Source organism: Mytilus trossulus, chromosome 13, assembly GCF_036588685.1.
Source record: "Mytilus trossulus isolate FHL-02 chromosome 13, PNRI_Mtr1.1.1.hap1, whole genome shotgun sequence".
NCBI classification, from domain to species: Eukaryota; Metazoa; Mollusca; class Bivalvia; order Mytilida; family Mytilidae; genus Mytilus; species Mytilus trossulus.
In genome coordinates this window covers 2,306,484-2,329,129 of record NC_086385.1, presented here as the reverse complement: position 1 = coordinate 2,329,129, position 22,646 = coordinate 2,306,484, and the positions used below count along the sequence as shown (strand labels likewise).

The window sequence follows — 22,646 nt, the reverse complement described above, 5'->3', positions numbered from 1 at the left end:
TATAGTAAAGTTGATTACTTCGTTGATCTGTTGTATAGTAAAGTTGATTACTTTGTTGATCTGTTGTATAATAAAGTTGATAACTTCGTTGATCTGTTGTATAGTTTAGTTGATATTCTTCATTGCACTATTGTAAAGTATAGTTGATATTCTTCTTTGATCTGTTGTATAGTAAAGTTGATTACTTAGTTGTTCTTTTGTATAGTAAAGTTGATTACTTCGTCGATCTGTTGTTTAGTAAAGTTGATTACTTCGTTGATCTGTTGTATAGTGAAGTTGATTACTTCGTTGTTCTGTTGTATAGTAGAGTTGATTACTTCGTGGATCTGTTGTATAAAAAAGTTGATTACTTCGTTGATCTGTTGTATAAAAAAGTTGATTACTTCGTTGATCTGTTGTATAGTTTAGTTGATATTCTTCATTGGACTGTTGTATAGTATAGTTGATTACTTGTTGATCTGTTGTATAGTAAAGTTGATTACTTCGTTGATCTGTTGTATAGTAAAGTTGATTACTTCGTTGATCTGTTGTATAGTAAAGTTGATATTCTTTGTTGAACTGGTGTATAGTATAGTTGATATACTTCGTTGAACTGTTGAATTGTATAGTTGATATTCTTCGTTGAACTGTTGTATAGTATAGTTGATATACTTCGTTGAACTGGTGTATAGTATAGTTGATTTACTTCGTTGAACTAATGTCTAGTATAGTTGATATACTTCGATGAACTAATGTTTAGTTGTTAAACTCCATTCAATTAATGTTTGTTCAAAACCTAAATTTTTAATTTGTTTTGTGTGTTAAAGTTAATTTTTGTCATGGATTGATAAATTTTGTTTGGCGATGCTTACAAACAAGTTTGCTAGCATTTGGCTGAATTTATTACAGTTGGCGTCTGGTAGCCCAGTTGCCATTTGGAGAAAACATATGATGGTTGCCCTTCTATGTTTTTATCTTGGACATTAATGAGACATTGTCGATGAATGCAAATGCATAGGCCGGTTGATATATAGTTGAACTGTCCTAATAAATCCATGACAAAAAATTGCCACAATTCAAACTTACTATTTGTTGTTTTTTATTATGATTATTATTTAGTTTGTCTTACAATTTATCTTCAATTGTATAACGAAGGTAATCTGGAGTCATTGGAAATATTACGAGTGATTTCAATGGATTTGGGTTATCTTTTATCTGGTATATTGAATTCCTGAATTTATATCTGATGGTTTCTTTCGAATATTTAATAATAAGATTTAATCATTAAGCATTAAATCAATTTAATAAATTAAGATTATCGTCTGCTAAACTAGAGTTATCTTTTCTTTAATTTTGAAGGACTTGAGCGTCTTTTATTTACCTACATAATTTCGTAAGCGGTTTTCCCGCTTTTATTTGGTATAAAATTGCATGCTTTTCGTGATTTGTTCATTGCGTGATTTCAACCGAAGGAACACAAAACCCACCCTATCCCACCCTTGAGAATATTTTCTGCTCTCTGTTGTATATTTTCAGATATCGTTAAAGAAGCGTCATGGATTGGACAGAATATGATCTGAATAAATTGATTTAATGAATGGCTGAATTTATTACAGTTGGCGTCTGGTAGCCCAGTTGCCATTTGGAGAAAACATATGATGGTTGCCCTTCTATGTTTTTATCTTGGACATTAATGAGACATTGTCGATGAATGCAAATTCATAGGCCGGTTGATATATAGTTGAACTGTCCTAATAAATCCATGACAAAAAATTTCCACAATTCAAACTTACTATTTGTTGTTTTTTATTATGATTATTATTTAGTTTGTCTTACAATTTATCTTCAATTGTATAACGAAGGTAATCTGGAGTCATTGGAAATATTACGAGTGATTTCAATGGATTTGGGTTATCTTTTATCTGGTATATCGAATTCCTGAATTTATATCTGATGGTTTCTTTCGAATATTTAATAATGTTTGTTTAGTAGGGACTTTAATCACATTTCACAAATGACATCAGTGGTGATTGTCAATTATGAGTACTGAATTCAATTTGCCGAACAATTCGTGCAAAACAGCATCACAATTTTCCAACAAGTTGCTCAACATGAGAATGGAAGTGACGATGACCTCAAACACATGAATGATGTCCACTATAATCATACTTGCCAAGTGACATGATATTCGCGTGCAATACACGCTATTTCAACGAATTACACGCGTGAATTTTGTCACATGGCGTGTACACGCTTTTCACCACTTTACACGCGATTACACTCTTTTTCGTTCTTTTCTTTTTTTGTTCGTTTAGTGATATCGCTATTTCAGGTTTTTTCCTTATTCAGCGTTAAATACCGAAAACTTTGAAGTAATTGTTTGGCTGCCATTGTTTGTTTTTCTATATGAACAAACAGCAAAAGGTAAGTACTTTGTGATTAGTTTGTACGATTTTGTGACTTTCTTTCAAATTCACTTTATTGGGGAAATGAACACAGACATTGGTCGCTTTCAGGGTTTGTATTGTTGTCTAATTTGCTGCATTGTCCTTTTTGATGGCCTGTGTTCCGTTGGTTCAGTCATTTTTTTATTCTTATTCTGACCTACATTAACTTGTGCATTTTACCATGATTAATTAATTAGATAACATTTAATATATTTTGTATACCTGTAGTTCTTGGTACTTTTATCTGTATTTCTTCTACTTGTGTCTGTAAATCATATGGTATAGTCCGTTTCAGTGGTCTATCTACTGTAGGTTCAGTCATTCTTTCATATGAAATCTACTCTTCACTTCTTGTAATATAAACCGTCAACTCCTCACTTCTACTTATTTAAACAGTCAATCTTAATACTGTAGAAATATAAGTAAAAACAATATATGTATAAGTCATTCCAAAATAATCGTCATCAAAATATATCTAATTTATCACAAATGAAATTAACCATGTTAAAAATGTGTGTTGAGGTTTGTACCAAACCAATGTACGTGTTGTAACTAAAAAATCTACCCATAAACCAAGTGGAAAAACCCATTTTTTACGTATTTGTTTTTCGTTCATTTTTTTTTTCTTTTTTTTACATAAATAAGGCCGTTAGTTTTCTCGTTTGAATTGTTTTACATTGTCTTATCAGAGCCTTTATTAGCTGACTATGCGGTATGGGCTTTGCTCATTGTTGAAATCCGTACGGTGACCTATAGCTGTTAATTTCTGTGTCATTTTGGTCTTTTGTGGATAGTTGTCTCATTGGCAATCATACCACATCTTCTTTTTTATATTTATAATTTTACAGCGATACCATAAATACCTAAAATGATGTAACTTATATTCAATATGCATGAGCTTTTAATTTTGCCATTTGATAAATAGGGACTTTCAGTATTTTTGTAAATTTACTTTTTCCTTACCTGGCAAATTGAACGATACAATTTTCTCGGTATACATGGTATAAACCAACATACATGTCAAGATATTTGATTTTCATGTTTGTATTTGTCATGTGTCTGGTCAAATAAAAGAGAATTAAAGGAGAAGGTCCAGTAAGACCCCTTTTTGGCCACAAAATATAGCAGTGTACAAAATTGTTAAAATGTAAAGTTTTAGTTATTTATTGGAAAGTAGAATGATATTATATATGTTATTCAGGTCTCAGACAGGGTATATACTGTGACATTCCCGGCTTAGAGTTTTAATCCCCTGAGCCAAATGGCGAAGGGGATATAATCCCTTAGCCGGGAATGTCACAGTATATATCCTTTCTGAGACCTGAATTACATAATGAATTACACATATATATTACGGATTACCCCTGACTTAATGTTATTTTCCAGTGCAGGTATTTGTTGACAGCACATTTATAATGAAAAACCCAACCTGATATGTTCGGCATACGTGAAGGATTTTCTAATTTGCTGTGAACATAATTTTATCGTGTATGTAATTATTTATAATAACACTTTTAACATTAAATTTAAGTATTAAAAGTGTAAATTGCGTGATTTTGTATCAAAAATGTATTATTGACTGAAGCACGTCATTATTTTCCCTCTGTGAGCCTCTGAAAGTCTGATAGCTTTTGACTACGTCACATAGTTACCGGTGTTATGATGACGTTTTTGAGGCTCCAATTGGGGATTAAAACGTCGTATATACCCCGGCAGTTTCCTGAATATATACTGACATCTCTGTGTTGTTATCCAATCACAAACCTCGACACATTTGTAATCCGTAATATAACTCTATAGGGTTATTACGGAAAATAATTTGCAGTGTTACCTGGTTACAAGCTTGGTGTGTCATTACAGATACTTTCATGAGTTGTCTACTCTTGAATCCTTAAATTTTCTAAATCTGTAATGACATATATATAATGTTTGTTATTTGTAAAAATATTTTAATCTATAGTAGGCTGTATGGAACTCTTGAGACTTTACGCAGAAACTAAACATGCTAAATGCATATATATATGTAGGACTCTAAAGTGCGATGTTACTCTAAAGTGCGATGGTCACTCTAAAGTGGGATGGTCTAGGCTAAAGTTCAATGGTGTCTCACTCTAAAGTGAGATGGTTGCATGTTTATTCGCTAAGGTAAGATAGTATATCACGCTAAAATGCAATAGAACAATTGGGCTATTAGGGTCATGTTCGGGGGCTTTAAAAAATGTTAAGAACATTCAATTTTAAAAAAAGTCCTTTGCAAAATCTAGTATTTTAAGGTATACCATATATGATAGTCATTATAATTTAACATTCGTCTTAAGTCATGTAAGTGAATGATTCTAAAAGACCCACCACGTTATAATTGATATAAAGGTAATTTAGGTATCACAAAATACTATAATCATGATAATTTTGTAAATGAACAATTGGGTGTATTAAGCAGTCTCGGGCATTCCTTAAACAAGTAATAATTAAAATTACCTATACAAGTAATGTTGAAAACGAGGCTTATTTAAATATAACTTATATAAGTTATTTTTCTGAATATTATTTTTATAGGTGTCCAAGAATACAGATTTTACTAGCTTTAAATAATTTTCACAGTTATCTGGTTATTTTTCCCTTGATATATAAAAACTAATTCTTCAGAAACACTAATTAACTTTCCCACGCACTTATCTTTCATACCGACGCTTCTGGGTCAAAGATTGGTCTCTTGGGACTATTAAATTATCATTTTTCATTAAAATCTTGAAGGTAGACTGATATAAATAGATAGATACTTGTGAATTAATTAAGACCTGAAGTTATTTATAATTTGTAACCTAAATCAATTACATATGTGCCTAAGATAAGTGTTATTGCTATTTTTTTTTCACAAATGTCTAAAATAACTTATTCAAGTAATATTTTTGTCATTATTTTCAAAGTAACCTTTTATCTCTATACTCCTCTCAAATCTGATAAATTCTTTATTTTATGCTATAAATTGTTGTTTAAAATCATGAAAACTACATTTAGTCTATGTGTCTATTGAAAATAAAAATAACTCTATTAAGTAATTTTATTATTTTTAAAATAAAAAATTACTTATATATAAGTAATTAAAAAAAAATAACTTGTTTAAGTAACGCCCCTGACTGTGAAGTATTGTGATAATAGGTGAAGCTTGCTGTTCACACATTGTTGTCTTATAACTTTTGGGAACACCTCCTTCTTTTTTTACAATCATCCAAGGTAATAAATTACAAATACAAAATTCGATATTGTTGGAATATGTAGCATTTATTTGTTTACGCTTTGATTTAAATGAGAGAGAAAGGCAATGTTTACCGAGCTTAGTATTATCAATTTTTGTAGTGACTACACATCAATGTTATATTTTCCTGCAATGTACAAACTAATGTTTTAGCCGACAATTTATAATTTACGCATCAAACATGTACCTTTTCTTTGCAGAGGTTACGTTTCAATCAAAGCGACAACATGTTAAGGGGGACTGCAAAATAAACTGCAACATAAACAATGATTCAAATGTATTCGTTCGATTCCATTAACAGTAAAAGTAGGATACAGGACATCTATGTGAATACTACTTAAATCAATTGGGCCTATAGTAAAATGGTTAATGGCAGCAGGATACAAGTTCTTCCAGCTACCGAAATAAAACACATTTTCTCTAGCCAACAAGGCACGGTAAGATATAAATTAATTAAGTCATTGACATTTGGTTCAGAAGTTCTTAATAAAATATTTGTAATTTGTCTTCCGTCGTGTTCAGTTTTGGTTTGTATAAATGACTGTTAACTTCATAATCCAACTACGTTTCTTACATCTATACTTTCGTGGACCATCCCACAAGTTCCACTTTAGCGTATGGAAGAATTGCACTTAAGCAAAAATTATCGCACTTTAGCGTGACCATCATACCTCAGCGTCCCAATCGCACTTTAGAGTCCTACATATATGTATATATTCAACTTGTCTAAACATCAACCCAACAATGTTACATTTGTAAATTGACTTTCTCAATTTTTTGTTCTTCCCTCTAAGAATCGAAACCATGCTACTGAGATATTGTGACACCAATTCGCCTGCATAGTTACCAGCACGCAAGCGTCATACTACAGTACATGATATGTATAAGGCATGAAGATGTTATTTTTACAGATCAGCTAAATTATCTATAGTAAACAGTCAGGGGTGGTACTTAAACTTTGAGTGATTTTGGCTGTGAAATATTTAAAATTTTCGCACAGACTTTTCAAAATCACTGAAACAAGTAATTTGAGAAGTTAAAATGTAATCACTTCAATAAGTGTTTATAACATTTTTGTTGATATTTTTCCCACAAGCTTGATTTTTTTATTGGTAAAAAGACCAGAATTCCATTGAAAAAACAACTATTTACATGCAGAAATTGCCATTTGCTTGATAAGCATGCCAGTTTTTACAGTTTATTTGGATATGCAAAACTGGAATAATTTGTAGATCAGGACATAACCTTAAAATAAATCATTCTAATTCTAAAGAAAACCAATCAGGTCACCTAATATCGTTGACTTTGTCTACTAGTAAGAGTATTTAATGAATATTTGATTACAGAAAATATTCCCAAGGGTACTTTTAAAAGCCTTAGCGCACTAACTTACTGCCCAAGCGCACTGGTCATGCTGGTGAAATTGATATCAAAAAGTAAAGGGATAATTGATTTATGTAGGAAAATTATAGAAAAGTTTGTGAAAATATGGAAAATCACTGAAATTAGCATTTGAAGATCAAAGAAAACACTTAAATCACTTAAATAGGTGATAACTGAATATACAAAATCACTGAAATAGGTGATTATGAAATCACTTGTTTAAGTAGCACCCCTGACTGGTAAAGACTCCTACAAATTAATGTAAGATACAGTCACAGAAATAATTATATTTATAAGTACGTCTGAACCAGCGACAACTCTACAGTAGATTTATATATCAAATCCCTACCGGTGATGGTGATACAATTTGTGTACATTCTGTACATACGACTTGTCTAAACATCAACCCAACACTGTTAGATCTCTAAATGTTTTAACATCTTCATACCTTATATATCATGTACTGTAGTACAATGCTTGATTAAAACTGACATGGAAGGGTAACATCCGGCCACTGGAAGCTTCATTTTTAAGAAGCTCAGAAGTTGAAGTCATAAAACTTTGCTCTGTGCTTTGAGCATGCTGCACAAAAATCATGCTGGAAACATGAAATCCAACATTTTGCTTGGTTGATTTTCGAGTACGAAGTAATTCAGGTGTTTGTTTGTTTATTTTTACACCTTCTGCAGAAAGGAAAAAATATGCAAATCAAAATCCAAGAAAGATTTGATCTTTCTTAACATGCTTAAACACAATATACATTTTCTATATCTAGTGGATAGTGGACCTCAAAACTTTCCAAACAACACAGGTCAGTCTGTACACAGAGTAGTTTTAGAGGTGAAAATACGGCCATATTTGTCCATTTGTTATGATGAACCTTAGGTAACATATTTTGTGGATGAGATAAATATTTGAGAATGTCATGTTTCGAAATTTTAAGAATTGTAGAGTATATATAGTCTTACTTTAAATTCTCCCTCGCCCTGCTCGTCCGAATTTAAAGCATTTAATTTCTAATTCAATAGGCTATAAAAAAGACAAACATAGATATAGGATTAGTTGCTCGCAGTAACATCTTATTTTCTCTTGCGATACAATATTTTATTTTACTGAACTGTACATATTTCTTCAATCGAAACATTATATAAACACATGACATATACCATTGTTCCTCTTTCGCATCGTTTCTTTTCCCCCGGCAAATGCATCCAACGCCTGTACGTACAATAAAAATAGCAGCAACTGCACATATACCTATGTGACCAACTTCAATCCGACGTAACTGCGAGCACCTTCGATACTTATACATTTAAATCCCAAACTTTATGTAGTACCTTTAAACCCCACCCATAAAAACCGCCAAAACTTTCCTCGTGCCTCCTACACCTAACATCAAACTTATAAATAGTACATACTGTTACAAAACCAGTATCCTAACTAGTTATACTGGTTCCCATCTGTAAATATTAACTACAAATAGCAAAAGGGAAAAACTCTATTTCAAACGAAATAAAATACATATACACAAAAAAGTCACATTCTTGAATAAACCAACTTCTCTGGTAACATGTTAATGCCAATTTTTGATTTTTTTTTACTTTCGTTTTGGTTATTAGGAAATAAGGAAGTACACCACTAATTCATGGTCCCATTGCTTTCTATGTTAAATTCCTCCGTTTCAAACAGACACACCTCTTTTATTTTAAGTTCAAATAAAGTGACAATCATTGCATGTCAAAGCAACACCTTCTGGTGTCCTGTACTGAAACAATCAACATACCTTACATTGCATATAAGAAAGAACTGGTTCCCTGAACTTCGGATGTACCAAAACAGGTACTTCCGATCTGACAAAAAGGCAAAATGTACCCTCCTTTTTAAATTTCATGCCATTTTTTTATTATTCAAAATTATCAGTCAAAAATTGTTCTACAAGGATCACCAGTCATGCAGCTTTCATTTGATACCAAAATTAATAAAATATTCTAAATATTTTGAAAGTTATTTCAATGCGTAGGAACTATTTTGTGTTAAATATGTACTACTTTCTGGTATGTGCTTTCTGGCCGGACCTGAATTAGTGGTGTTACACCATAAGCCTAATGGAGAGAAACAATGTAAGTTCGGAATTCTCCGGATTCTTCTTTGGGAATTAGGACAAATCGCCCCACACCAAATCGGCCCACTATTTTTACCAACTCTCTCCACTTTTAAAAAAGGCAGTGGCTATTTTACCGGCACCGGCAAAATAACAAATTTTCTATTTAGCCGGCGCCTTCAAAATAAAAAAATGATTTGCACATATTACTGCCACAAAATATCAAGAAACATGGACGGCTAAAAGGTTTGACCCAACTGTCATTGGTCTTCCAAAAAAAGCGTAGCCTACCCGACTTGTTTACCATTTCGGGGTCACTGGGCATTACTGTATCTATATATCATTTAAGTCATCAAGAAGACAACTGTTGCTACCAATTGGAATGCCGATTGTTTATTTCAAAAAAAGTTCTTCAAGGGAACCAACTATGTTGTCAATCACGAATTCAAGCGTTTCATCATATTGTCCGTTTGGAGAATTTTGTCTGAATCAGTGTCATTTCTGATTAAGTACGGAGTACTGTAAAATTAGACTACTATGTCTCATGTTTCGTTTGTATGAAGAAACTTTAAAAACACACCTCTACCGTTTTTCACATAACAAATCAAAATAACATGACTACACCGAAACCTCCATGTTAATGTTTTAATTTATACAGAATCACAAAGAAGACGTTATTTAGTTGCATCTAAATAATAAACAATATGGTCACTAATTTATCGTATTCCTAGTTCTCGACCTTTCCTTTTACTTAATAATAGTATATTCAAAGTGAAAAAAGTTACTAGGTGATAAAAAGAGACATTAAAGAGCATTGCATGGCAAACGCAAATCAACAAGATAATGATACGGACAGGTCAAACCACGTAAACCTTGATTTTTTCAGTGATATCGAAAACGGTTTTCTTTCTTTTTATGCAAAGTTGAAATGGGTTACGTCGATAACAGACTGTGACCAAATATAATATAAAATTATATAGAATAAATTGTTATACACGTATCGTAATTGAAACTATATAAAGTAATCAAATGCTGAATAAAAATAAACTTGTAAATGGTAATGGAAACAGTATCACTTTATTTGTATCTGCTGATTAACAGCATGATAACAACATGATAACAACATGATAACAACATGATAACAACATAACAACATGATAACAACATGATAACAACATGATAACAACATGATAACATCACAAGTACCACCTTTTATAGCTGAAGTTTTATTACAGACATATATTAATGTACGATTGATTGATTGATTGTTGGTTGCTTAACGTCCAATGGTATTGAGAAAAGAAAATACAGAGACCATACAAAGACGACTAAGATACAAGACAAAGTATTGAGAATACCACACAACCATAATGTGTAGATACTATCGCACATGACACCACAAGGTGAGAGAAAGCCAAGAAGATTACTGAACACTTGGTTGATAACAACAATTCGGAACTGCAATAGATGGGTTACTGTTTAAGAAAAGCGCCTTATATAGACAGAAATGGAGAAAGTACATTTAAGCAATAAGTCTTACCGGGGACAAAGAGGATAGGTAGATGCATGTAGGTCATAACTAAATTATCAACGTTAATATTCGTACTTATATGACAAGAAATCTAAAAAATTATCAAGATTGATATTCGCAGTTTATGATGATTCAAATGAATAAATATAATTTTTATAAGCCAGAAAGAGATTCATAGTGGATTTTGACCATTTATATCCACCGTTAACAAAACGGAAATACATGTACTGACCTAATGATTTATTTATAACATGTAAACACAAGAACATACTAATTGGCTTTCAATCTGATATACAATAAATGGTATACGAATTAGTACTACAGTGATGTATCAATAAATAAAATATGAATTAAAAAAAGTTTATTTTTTTTAAAACACAAATTCCATTTAAACTCGACAAGAAAAAGATCTTATTTTTAATAAACTTAAAGAGTTTTTATCGTCAGTATATCAATGGAATCATTCAACCGATTTGCTGTGTTTAAATTTCAATGTTAAGGTAAAGTATCACATTTCTATTTAGTAAACATAAAAGTTCGTCGCTATGCTTTTCACCTTTAAATAGATTTCAAAATTAATTATTTAAAGAATAAGACATTCTGTCAATTGGACTTACTAAAGCTGATATTCGGATATATTTAATAAACTTGATAAAGGTAGAACTTTAATACGGTGAAAATTTACATAATAACATTTACTACGTTATACCATTGTATGTATTTATTCATCGATATCAAATCCAAACAAAAACATAGTGGTGATTCGTCCCCGAGATTCGTCCCCGAAGGTATCACCAGCCCAGTAGTCAGCACTTCGGTGTTGACATGAATATCAATTATATGGTCAGTTTTATAAATTTTCTGTTAACAAAACTGAATTTTTCGAAAAACTAAGGATTGTCTTACCCCAGGAGTAGATTACCTTAGCCGTATTTGGCACAACTTTTTGGAATTTTGGGTCCTCAATGCTCTTCAACTTTGTATTTGTTTCGATTTTTAACTATTTTGATCTGAGCGTCACTGATGAGTCTTATGTAGACGAAACGCGCGTCTGGCGTATAAAATATAATCCTGGTACTTTTGATAACTATTATGAAGCAAATTGGAATGATATATTTAAAACGTGAAGAAGGAGTGCATATATCATTATCTGCAGAAATGATTAAAAATCAGCTAACATTTAAACAAATTGGTTTACCATCCCACTATAGATATGATGATACAATAATAATGAGATAAGATGACGTATTAATTCTTAAATAAGATCGTCCTTCACATTTCTTATAAGTAAGGAAAGTGTAGTCAACGTCAAATTAAATCTAGATGACCTCTTCATAGATACTAGGATAAAATTATCCACGTAAGATGCGCCTTTCTACAAAAGACTTATCAGTGACTATCTCAAATCAAGTAATCAATAAAAAGTAAATATTGAGTACAAGTGCATACTTTAAAAATACTAGACAGCATTGTCGATAAACAAAGCAAACCATACGCATTGATGGATGTATAATGGCATGCCAAAAACGAAGACGAGTGAATCTTTAACAAAGGCACAACGAAACATTGAGGGAACTGTACAGATATCAAGTCAATTTAAGAAACTGAAGAGCTAAAAACAAGTTCAAGAATAAAACAGTCTGGTGTACAAACCATTGATCATTTTAAGGACACAATAGAGCTGTAATGACAAACAGTCAACACCAAAGTAACAAGGAAGCTGTACAGTAAAAATGTCAAAAAAAGAAAATTGGGAAGCTATTCATACAAAAATGTAAACCAGAAGAAATAATACAGTTGAGCACACATACAGGTGAGAAAATATGCTTTGAGTGGATACTTTCAACGGAAATAATTTGATATACATGAAGATGATGAAACATTACAGACTGTACCAAAGTCATCGACTGTTTTGCTTTGAACGTTATATTATCCTTCATCCAATTGTTTGTTGGAAAACAATCAAATTGATGTCATTTAGCTTACAAACATTTAGTAAACAAAACTTGCTGACGATACTTACTTGAATAAAGGATTTACATGAGATATAAGATGAATCGTAGCATAATGTTAGAATGACTTACCAAAATATGCAAACAAATATTGTCTCTTCAGAAATCAATCTTCTACTTTATTCCTTTAGAAAAAAACAATCTTCCTCATGACATGTTTAAATGAACACTGTGAACAAAGAAATAATTTGGTCAAAAACCTTGATACACTTCAGTAAATCTACAGAAAATAACTCAACATTTAAATCAGGTGGTATATGATGTGTGGTATATTTTTAGATAATATACTACGTAGCTGATAAATAGATCCTACCACTGCATCGATTGCAACAAGATATTTCTCCACTCGATACAGTTTAATTTCAAACGTGAGGTTTGTTGTGTCGTACACAATTTTTAAATGTCTCTGTCAAACTTGGATACATCTCAATTTTACGATACTTGTTGGTATAACCTATTTCTAAAATGCCTGTACCAAGTCAGGAATATGACAGTTCTGTCCATTCGTTTTTAATGTGTTTTGTCATTTGATTTACCATGTGATTATTGACTTTCCGATTGGATTTTCCTCTGAGTTCAGTATTTTTGTGATTTTAATTTTCTCTTATAAAACTGTATATAGGAAATCTTTATCGTCCTTTTTTTCAATGATTTTGAAAACTATATAGACTTTGTTTTCTACTATTATCATGCATAAACACAGTTATCCTTTTCGTTGATTAAAGTGCTGATGTAGATAAACGGTCAGCATAGAAAATATATTAAAGATAGGAGGGATTTAACTATAAGAAGTTTAACGTACATAGCATAAAAACCTCATGCACTAATACTTATATAAAGGCGTTGAAGTATAACTTTTATATTATAAATAAACAATAGTTAAGAAATGGTATAAAAACAGAAACTTTCAAAACAAAAAAAAACATGTGGATATAAGAAATGTTCATTGCAGTATACACAAATATGGAAATAGAGCCGTGGTGTAGTGGTTAGTGCATCGGACAACTAGCACAAAGGTTCCTGGTTCGATTCCCGTCTGGGATGAAAATTTCAGAAACTCAATTTTCGGCTCTCCCTTGACACCATTTGCGAGTATGGTCTTGAGGAAACGATGATAGTCCGTCGGAAGGGGACGATAAATGGCTGACCCGTGTTAAGAGAGAGCCATATCTCTTGCACGTTAAAGACACCCTTGTAGATTTCGAAAAAGAGCAGGCTAATGCCGCTACCAGGCAGCACTCACACCTGCAACGTGAAAAGGGATTCATATAAGTTGCAAAACGTGTTTCCCAATCCACTTTAAATAAAAATGTTTAAACTAAATATGGTAAAATTACCAACTGTACAGTTATAGAATAGTTTGTCGACGTCGAACATTTATTTACCTTTTTTTGTCACTACTCGTCTTTTAATACGAATAAAACAAACACGTAACATTTGATCTATATAGCGTAACGATATCTAATCGAATACTTCACACTTCAGGCTTGTTTGGTTGGATTTTAGGCATCATCTGTCCATAGCATGTCTCTGGTTAAAACAAATAATTGCATGTTTGTCCACAAAAGCATAGGCGGATATATTTGAAATATTTATGAAATCGTCGATGTTTATTTTGATTTTTCAGCTTTCAAGTGGTCCACACATGGATATATAGAAAAAAATTAATACCCTTATCAATCAGACACACTAAGTTATCTGGACTACTGTGGATCATGAAATACAAATAGGTTAATATGTGAAAAGTAAAATCACAAAAATACTAAACTTAGAGAAAAATCAATTCGGAAATTCCATACTCACATGTCAAAATCTAATAACAAAACGCATAAAAAACGAATGGACAAGAACTGTCATATTCCTGACTTGGTACAGGCATTTTCAAATGTAGAAAATGGTAGATTTAACCTGGTTTTATAGCGCTAAAACATAACGAAGTCTTATAAAACACTTCACCTAATTAATTTGCAATTTTGATATATAATTTGAGTGAAAATGAAAACGACAAATTGTATTGACATTCACCAATATTAGTTTACAATTTCCAAGCAAGAGTGAGAACTCTCATGGATCCACCAGTGAACAAAATACATCCATCCAACCAGTGTAATTTGATGGGAAAAGAGTCTGGTTTACATAAATGTGTAACACAAGTTTTAAGGTTGTATTTCATTTAATCTATAAAATCTGGGTAATATTTGTGCTGCTAAGTCATCTTAAATTTCCATTGACTTCATAAATAGGCTACTTGTCACACAATTATATGATACAATCTTCATCTAATTAGACCAATGCTAACATAGTAGACGATAATCTTGTGTTGCAGCGTTATGGTATATGAACACTCGTAATATGGTATGTCATTTAATTCGTTATCGGTTGAAATAATTAACAAGAATAAAGATTTTAGACTGATAATTTATTGCATCTGTCGCGCGTGTCATCTTCATATAATTCACTAGTAGCGCTATGAAAACAAATGCAGCTCGGTGACAACATCAATGAGAAGTTTAAAGAGCATGAAGCACATACAATGATTTTTGACTGTAAATCAAAATATTGTGTACCTGAAACATTGATAGCTATGTAATTCTATCTAATTTGAAGAGCAACATCAAACAAATTCAAAATAAAACAATATCATGAGAAGAAGTTTATAGTTTATGTACAAATAATTAACCACACAGTCACACGAATTTGAAGAATCTGCAATTATGATATCAATAGAGCGTAGATAACGTATTACATTCATTTACATAGAGAAAGTGTCCCTGCTTATAATAGAAAAGAAATATGATCATTGCTAAAAAATAGTTGTTTGTAAAATGTAAATGTAAATTTGGCCTACTTTGTCACATGTTTCGTTTGAATTGGAAAATGTCATAAAAACACATATGCATTTTAAGTCATATAAAAAATAAATTTCCATGACGTAAACGGAAATTTTTGTGTTAGTGTTTTTATAAAAAATAATCAAAAAGAAGACTTTAGTTTGATCTTGATCACATTATATTGTATAGACCACTGCAGTTTTAAAATAAAGGCTACCTAGTAACAAAAGAAGGCCCCGAAATGACAATGTAAAACAATTCAAACGAGAAAACTAACGGCCTTATTTACATATTGTTTGTTTAACAAAAAACAAATACTTAAGACATACTCAAACGACAACCACTGTATTACAGGCTCCTGGCTTTGAACAGGCACATACATACCTAATGTGGCGGGGTTAAACATGTTTGCCCTCCCCTAACCTGGGACAGTGGTATACCAGTACAACATAAGAACAAACAATCATTTGAAAAAGACTTAACCATCAATGGACAAAAATACAAGTGGACGTGGCCGGGTACTTGTACATCCCAACAACAAAAAGACACTAGGAAATTGTTGAAAAAAGGATTTAGATTTTGATGTGAGGTTTGGGGAACTAGGCGTAAAAATTGACGTCTTTCGAGTCAACACTACTTTTTTTTACTGAAGGTGGGGAGACTACGATGCGGGTCAAACCCTTAACAGGTAGGGCAATCATAGGTTTGTGACACAAAATATATGTGGTCTAAATTTTCAAAATTTGAAATTGGACAATAACCTGCTTTATTGTCCAATATTCGAAATCTAAATATATTGCAAGATTCAGCATATCAGGGAACCATAAGAATGCTTGTTTTTGGTCCCTGTTATATTTAAAAACTCATTGTCTGGCAACAAAGTATTTACGGACAAAGAACAGATTGACAAAACATTATACGGCGGCAAATCTATAACTAATAATAATTGAGTACCACCGTTCTATTAAAAAAAAAACTAAAGGCTCCCTTAATTTCTCCTATCTCCTCCTGATGGGATTGCAAATAACCGGTCCATTATATTAGTTATAACCAAATCACTGTCCGATTATTGTCCATTTTTGTGTCCTTTTTGATAAAAGTGACGTATAAATAAACTCATCATAGATACCAGGACTAAATTTTGTATATACGCCAGACGTGACGCTCGAATCCAAAAAAGTTAAAAAGGCCAAATAACGTACGAAGTTAAAGAGCATTGAGAGAAACTAATTCCAAAGTTAAAATGATCAGTAAAGCAAACTTTACAAATGAATGAACATACTGGAATTTCATGTATTTACTTCCTAAAAAAACAGCTAACGCTAGGTATAAATATATTGTCAGATATAAGCCTTGTTCAATTAGCATAATAGTGCATGGCATAAAATAATCTCTTATTCGAATCTTTGTTTCCCAACAATCAAGGGGCTATACTTTTCTTGATTATTTTTTTAAGCAAGTTACGGACTAGAACATGCTAAATAATTAATTAAAATCAATAATAAGTGTTGCTCACCATGTTCACTAATCGTTGTCAATATTATGGAATTAATACAAGTTAGAGATTTAGCTAGCTATAACAGCAGGTTTAATCCACCATTTTATACAAAAGAAAATGCTTGCTCCACGTCAGGAATATAACATTTCTAAACTATTCGTTTGGTGTGTATACGGACTTTTTGTTTGGAATTTTGATCGGAGTTCGTTATTTTTGTGATTTTACTTTTTAAAGACCACTGCGTTTTTAAAGCCAATGTGATATTACGTTTTGATAATTACTGAATAAAAAGAAGTAAGTAGTGTCATATATTATAAGACTTCAGAACTGTTTAATAGCGCTCCAAAAACAAAAAGAGCAAAAAATACCAAATCAATTAGACAGGTGACGAGTATAAAAGACACACACTGATCTTTGAACATAAATCATAATTGACATAATTTGAACATCAATATCCTAATAAAACCGCTGTGTAAAACTACGTATCTAATTTGATAAGAAAATTTAACAATAAAACAAAGAATAAAACAATATCATGTAACCAAGTTTATAGTTGGTTTACAAATGATTAACCACACACATTGTTGAGACTGAATTTGAGGGGATTTATACAATGAAAGCATTCAATTATTCATTTAAATAGAGGGATTGTCAATGCTTATAATAGAAAAGAAATATGATCATTCTTTGCAACCAAATCATTGTTTTGTGGCTTTTTTTTGTCACGTGTTTCGTTAGAATTGAAAAACGCACCTGTATTCTTAGTCATATGAAGAATAACATTTCATGACGTACACGGAAACTATTGTGTTAGTCATTTAAAAAATACAAAATCAAGAGGAAGACGTAGCTTTATTTGATCTTGATCATATTATATTGTATAGACTACTGCAGTTTTAAAATAAAAGGTACATAGTGACAAAGGGATAGTTAAAAATTGAACTAATGACAAGATAAATCGCAAAAACAAAAATTAGAGGAAAATTCCAAACGGAAAGTCCCTAATCATAATATTTTAACGGACAATCATGATTTGTGTTTGTATTCGTTTGACAGAACATTAATATTCAGTTATTTTTACCAGTTCAATACAAATTTTAATATAGTATATCTCAGATGGAAACGAACGAGAAAATCAGACAATGCCACATGTTGAAACCTTTTGTTAAGTCTACTTTTAGAGCTATTCGATAAGTTAATTAAATAAGGCAAATATTTATTAGTATAAATGATGAAATTACTATAAATATCATGAATACTTATTTATCTTAAAATCAATTTTTGACCCTTCCTGTTACTTAATAGTAGATTCCAAGACAACTACATGATCTAGAGAATACATGGAGACCATTGCAAAGCATACAAAAATCAACAAAAGAGTTATACGGACAGGCCAAATCAAGGAAACCAGATAATTTTTCGAAGAACAACACGCATCGAAAAACTAAGTAGTTGAAACATACAACGAGAGAGCGGTAGAGATAACAAATCAAACAAAATAAAGACGAGTACGCTGTACAATCATCATGACCAAGAGAATTAACGAGTACTACCAATAAGAAATCAGACCAAAGAAATGAAGAAGCTTAACAACATGTCAAATCAACGAAAAGAATGAGGACACAAGACACCACGTCGAATCAAAGAATGAGGACACAGGACACCGCGTCGAATCAAAGAATGAGGACGCATGACACCACGTCTAATTAAAGAAAGAGGACGCATGACACCAAGTCGAATCAAAGGAAACGAACGCATGACACCAAGTCGAATCAAAGGAAACGGACGCATGACACCACGTCGAATCAAAGAATGAGGACGCATGACATCACGTCAAATCAAAAAATGAGGACGCATGACATCACGTCAAATCAAAAAATGAGGACGCATGACATCACGTCAAATCAAAGAATGAGGACGCATGACACCAAGTCGAATCAAAGAATGAGGACGCATGACACAAAGTCGAATCAAAGAATGAGGACGCATGACACCAAGTCGAATCAAAGAAAGAGGACGCATGACAACACGTCGAATCAAAGAAAGAGAACTTATGACACCACATCTAATCAAAGAATGAAAACGCATGACACCACGTCGAGTCTAAGTAAGAGAACGCATTGACACCACGTCAAATTAAAGAATGAGGACAGATTACAAAATGTCAAATTAAAGAATGAGAAAGGCTGACAACATGTCAAATTAATGAATATGGAAGCTTGACAACATGTCATATCAAGGAAACGAGAAGGCGTCCTACATGTCAAATCAAAGAAACAAAGAAGCTTAACAGCACTTCATTTCAACGAAACTAGAAAGTTCGATAAAATGTCAAATCAAAGAAACGAGGAAGATATTGAGCTGACCAACAGTTGAGCATACTAACTTACACTTAATCTTAACCAAAGAAACTTCAGATACAAAAAAAACCAACAAGATTATCATTAATGTCAACAAAAATATGCTTGATCAAGGACATGAACTGAGTTAAAAATAATCTTCAGTAGCAAACTCGAAAAACATGTAATTATCAACATTTGAAATAAACCATACACGATAGTGATTCATACAGATATAGGATATACACGATGAAGTACAACTGAATAAGTTGAAGGAAATTAAAGTAGCTTAATGTTAAAATAACTTACCGATGTCTGCGATGATCGTTTTTTCTCTTCAAAAATTGATTTACTAAGACATTATTTCGGAAAAACCAACAAATCTTCCTCATGACGTTATTGAATGTGATGTGTCTACAAGGAAATATTTGTCACACACAATATTACACTTCAGTAAATCTGAATAGTTCAGTATTTAAATCTGGTGGAATATGATATGTGTTGTATTTATAAATAATTATTGGATAAACGATTTTAAAAGATATCCATCCACTCGATACAATTCAATTTTATAGCTTTAAACGGAATATTCAATATGATGTACCAATTTTGAAAACTCTCTGTCAATCTTGTTGAAATAGCATTTTACGGTATCTGTTGGTAAAATCTGTTCCCTCTGTTGAATTGTATATAGGAAATATTTGTCTTTCTTTTTGCAATGATCTCGAAAACAATGTACTTCGTTTGTGTACTATCATCATGCATACACATCTTTTTCCTATCATTATAACACAAGTTTTATGTAGTTCAGATTTGATATAGAACAAAACACAAATGTATTATAATGAAAATAAGCAACCATCTGAAGACAGTGTAAATTGGTCCAAATTTGAGAGTGGCTTTCGAAACTACGAACTGAGAGACATGACTGACTAAAGTAATGTGAGAACAGAGAAAATGAATAAAAAATATTACTTGACAAATATTACTTCTCGTTCTATTTATAAATGTCGATACATACTTTTCAGGTATTCACTATTGGCACAGGAATTTAAAACGATGAGTTGTGCAGTGTTATTGATTTCCAGGCCAGATACTTTTTTTTGTGATACAGTATCTAGGAATTTGTCGTCAATGTTTGTAAGGATTTAAGGTGTTAGTTGAACAATAACTTTCATATGTTTTTTGTCTAAGGTTGCTGGTTGTACGGTGTAATCGTCGTTTTACTTTGTGTATATGATTCATGTGTTCTGCATACACCCATTCGTATTGCTGATTCAAAGAAGACATTATCTATTCTAAAATAACTCTACAGAATGTTAGAACAACCCGATATTGAATGGCACTTGCATAACACAAATTTCATACGGGCATGTGATACTACAAGATGCTAACGCATACTAATGAATATTGGCCTCCGAATTGGTTGTTCTGCTTTCTCATCCAGTCAACTCAAAAGCTTTACTGCTTTTAATCCAGCTAGTTCACTGATTGTATTTGATTCTAATGCAAGTAAGCTAATGCTTATACTAGTTTCTAATCAAGTTACTTCATTGGTTGAACTAGTTGTTATTACAGGTAAATCAATGGTTGTACTGGACTCTATTACAGGTAAATCAATGGTAGTACGGGTTTCAAAACATGAAACTCACTGGCTTCACTGGTTTTCTTTCCAGATTAGTCTGTTTCTTATGGTTTGAATTCATGGAAAGTCAATGACTGTACTTGGTATACATGTACTATACAAATTAATCCATATTTAGAAATTCATTTGTTGTGCTGATTTTCTATTTTCATTCAAGATTGTTGTTATTTATTATATCATTTCAGGCAAGATATTGATTGCACTTGTTTGATGACAGGCAAGTCATTGGTTACACTTGTTACATTTCAAGCAAGATATTGATTGTACTTGTTTAATGAATGGCAATGCATTAGCAGTAGTTGTGCGATTACAGACATGTCCTTTGTTACACTTGTTACATTTCAGGCAAGATATTGATTGTACTTGTTTGATGACAGGCTATACATTAGCTGTAATTGTGCGATTACAGACATGTCCTTTGTTACACTTGTTACATTTCAGGCAAGATATTGATTGTACTTGTTTGATGACAGGCTATGCATTAGCTGTAATTGTGCGATTACATGCATGTCATTGGTTACACTTGTTACATTTTAGTCAAGATATTGATTGTACTTGTTTGATGACAGGCAATGCATTAGCTGTAGTTGTGCGATTACAGGTAGGTCATTGGTTACACTTGTTACATTTCAGGTGAGATATTGATTGCACTTGTACGATGACAAGCAATGCATTGGTTGCACTTGTTATATGTCAAGCAGTATATTGATTGTACTTATCACTGCATGAACGCATGCGTTTACTAACATTTAATTTTTCAATAAATTTCTTTCTACTTAAGTTTAGAAATATACTTGAAATTTAAGGCAAATTATACTACACGTTTGTCAGAAATTACTGAATTGCTTCGATTTGAAAATTAATTCACATTGAAGTAAATTTACAATACAATATATTTCAAGTTTATCAGAATTTATAAAAAGTTTTTTAGTTGGAATTGAATAACGAATAATGAGAATTTAAAATATTTTCTACTTCTAATTTATGAGAATTTAATCTGTTATGTTTTTTTTTGCAATTTAAAGTCTAGTTAAATTACATTTGACCCCATCTTTAATGAGAGTTATTTTTATAGTATACATATAGTTAGGAGTGGTTTAAAGCAAATTAGCACAATATAGCATTTATTTTATATTCAAGTTATTCTATTCTTTTTTCTTCTTTGCATTTGTTCACTGAATTATCGGATAACGAGGAAAGTTACTATACATTACTTTTGTGCAGACATTTGAGACAACAGTTATTTAATCGTATAGGATGGATATATCGGCTAATAAATCATTTATTAAAAAGACTATGTTTTGGGGTCAAAGTTGCTACTAATTCTTTACTCCCCTTTCCATTATCATATAACTTCTTCAAGTTACATTTGCAAATTCTAATTTTCCTCGTACATAATTTAACAATTTTGGGGTTATTAAGAAATATGGCTTTTAGTTTTCTCAATTTAATTGTTTCATAGTTTTTATGTCGGGGCTTATTGTAGCCGACTATACGGTATAGGGTTTTTCTCATCGTTGAAGGACGTTCTGTACGGTTGCCTATAACTTAAATCCACTTCATCTGAATTTTGGTGGATATACATATATATATATATATATATATATTGAGCATTTTGAAATTT

General features: G+C 31.8%; 1 protein-coding gene across 2 annotated transcripts in view; it reads right to left on the bottom strand.

Moving 5' to 3' along the window:
- Positions 1 to 12,910, bottom strand: part of LOC134695444 (uncharacterized) — a 41,471-nt gene extending 28,561 nt beyond the window's left edge. Inside the window, exons 1-2 of one of the 2 annotated variants that reach the window (XM_063556696.1) lie at positions 12,782 to 12,910; positions 2,649 to 2,834 (exon numbers count right to left, since the gene is read on the bottom strand). The gene's annotated coding sequence lies outside the window, so the exon portion shown is untranslated. Of the gene's footprint in view, positions 1 to 2,648; positions 2,835 to 4,257; positions 4,333 to 12,781 lie in introns of those variants that run through there. The other variant, XM_063556697.1, reaches the window with a different exon arrangement.
- Positions 12,911 to 22,646: the final 9,736 nt, after the last annotated feature.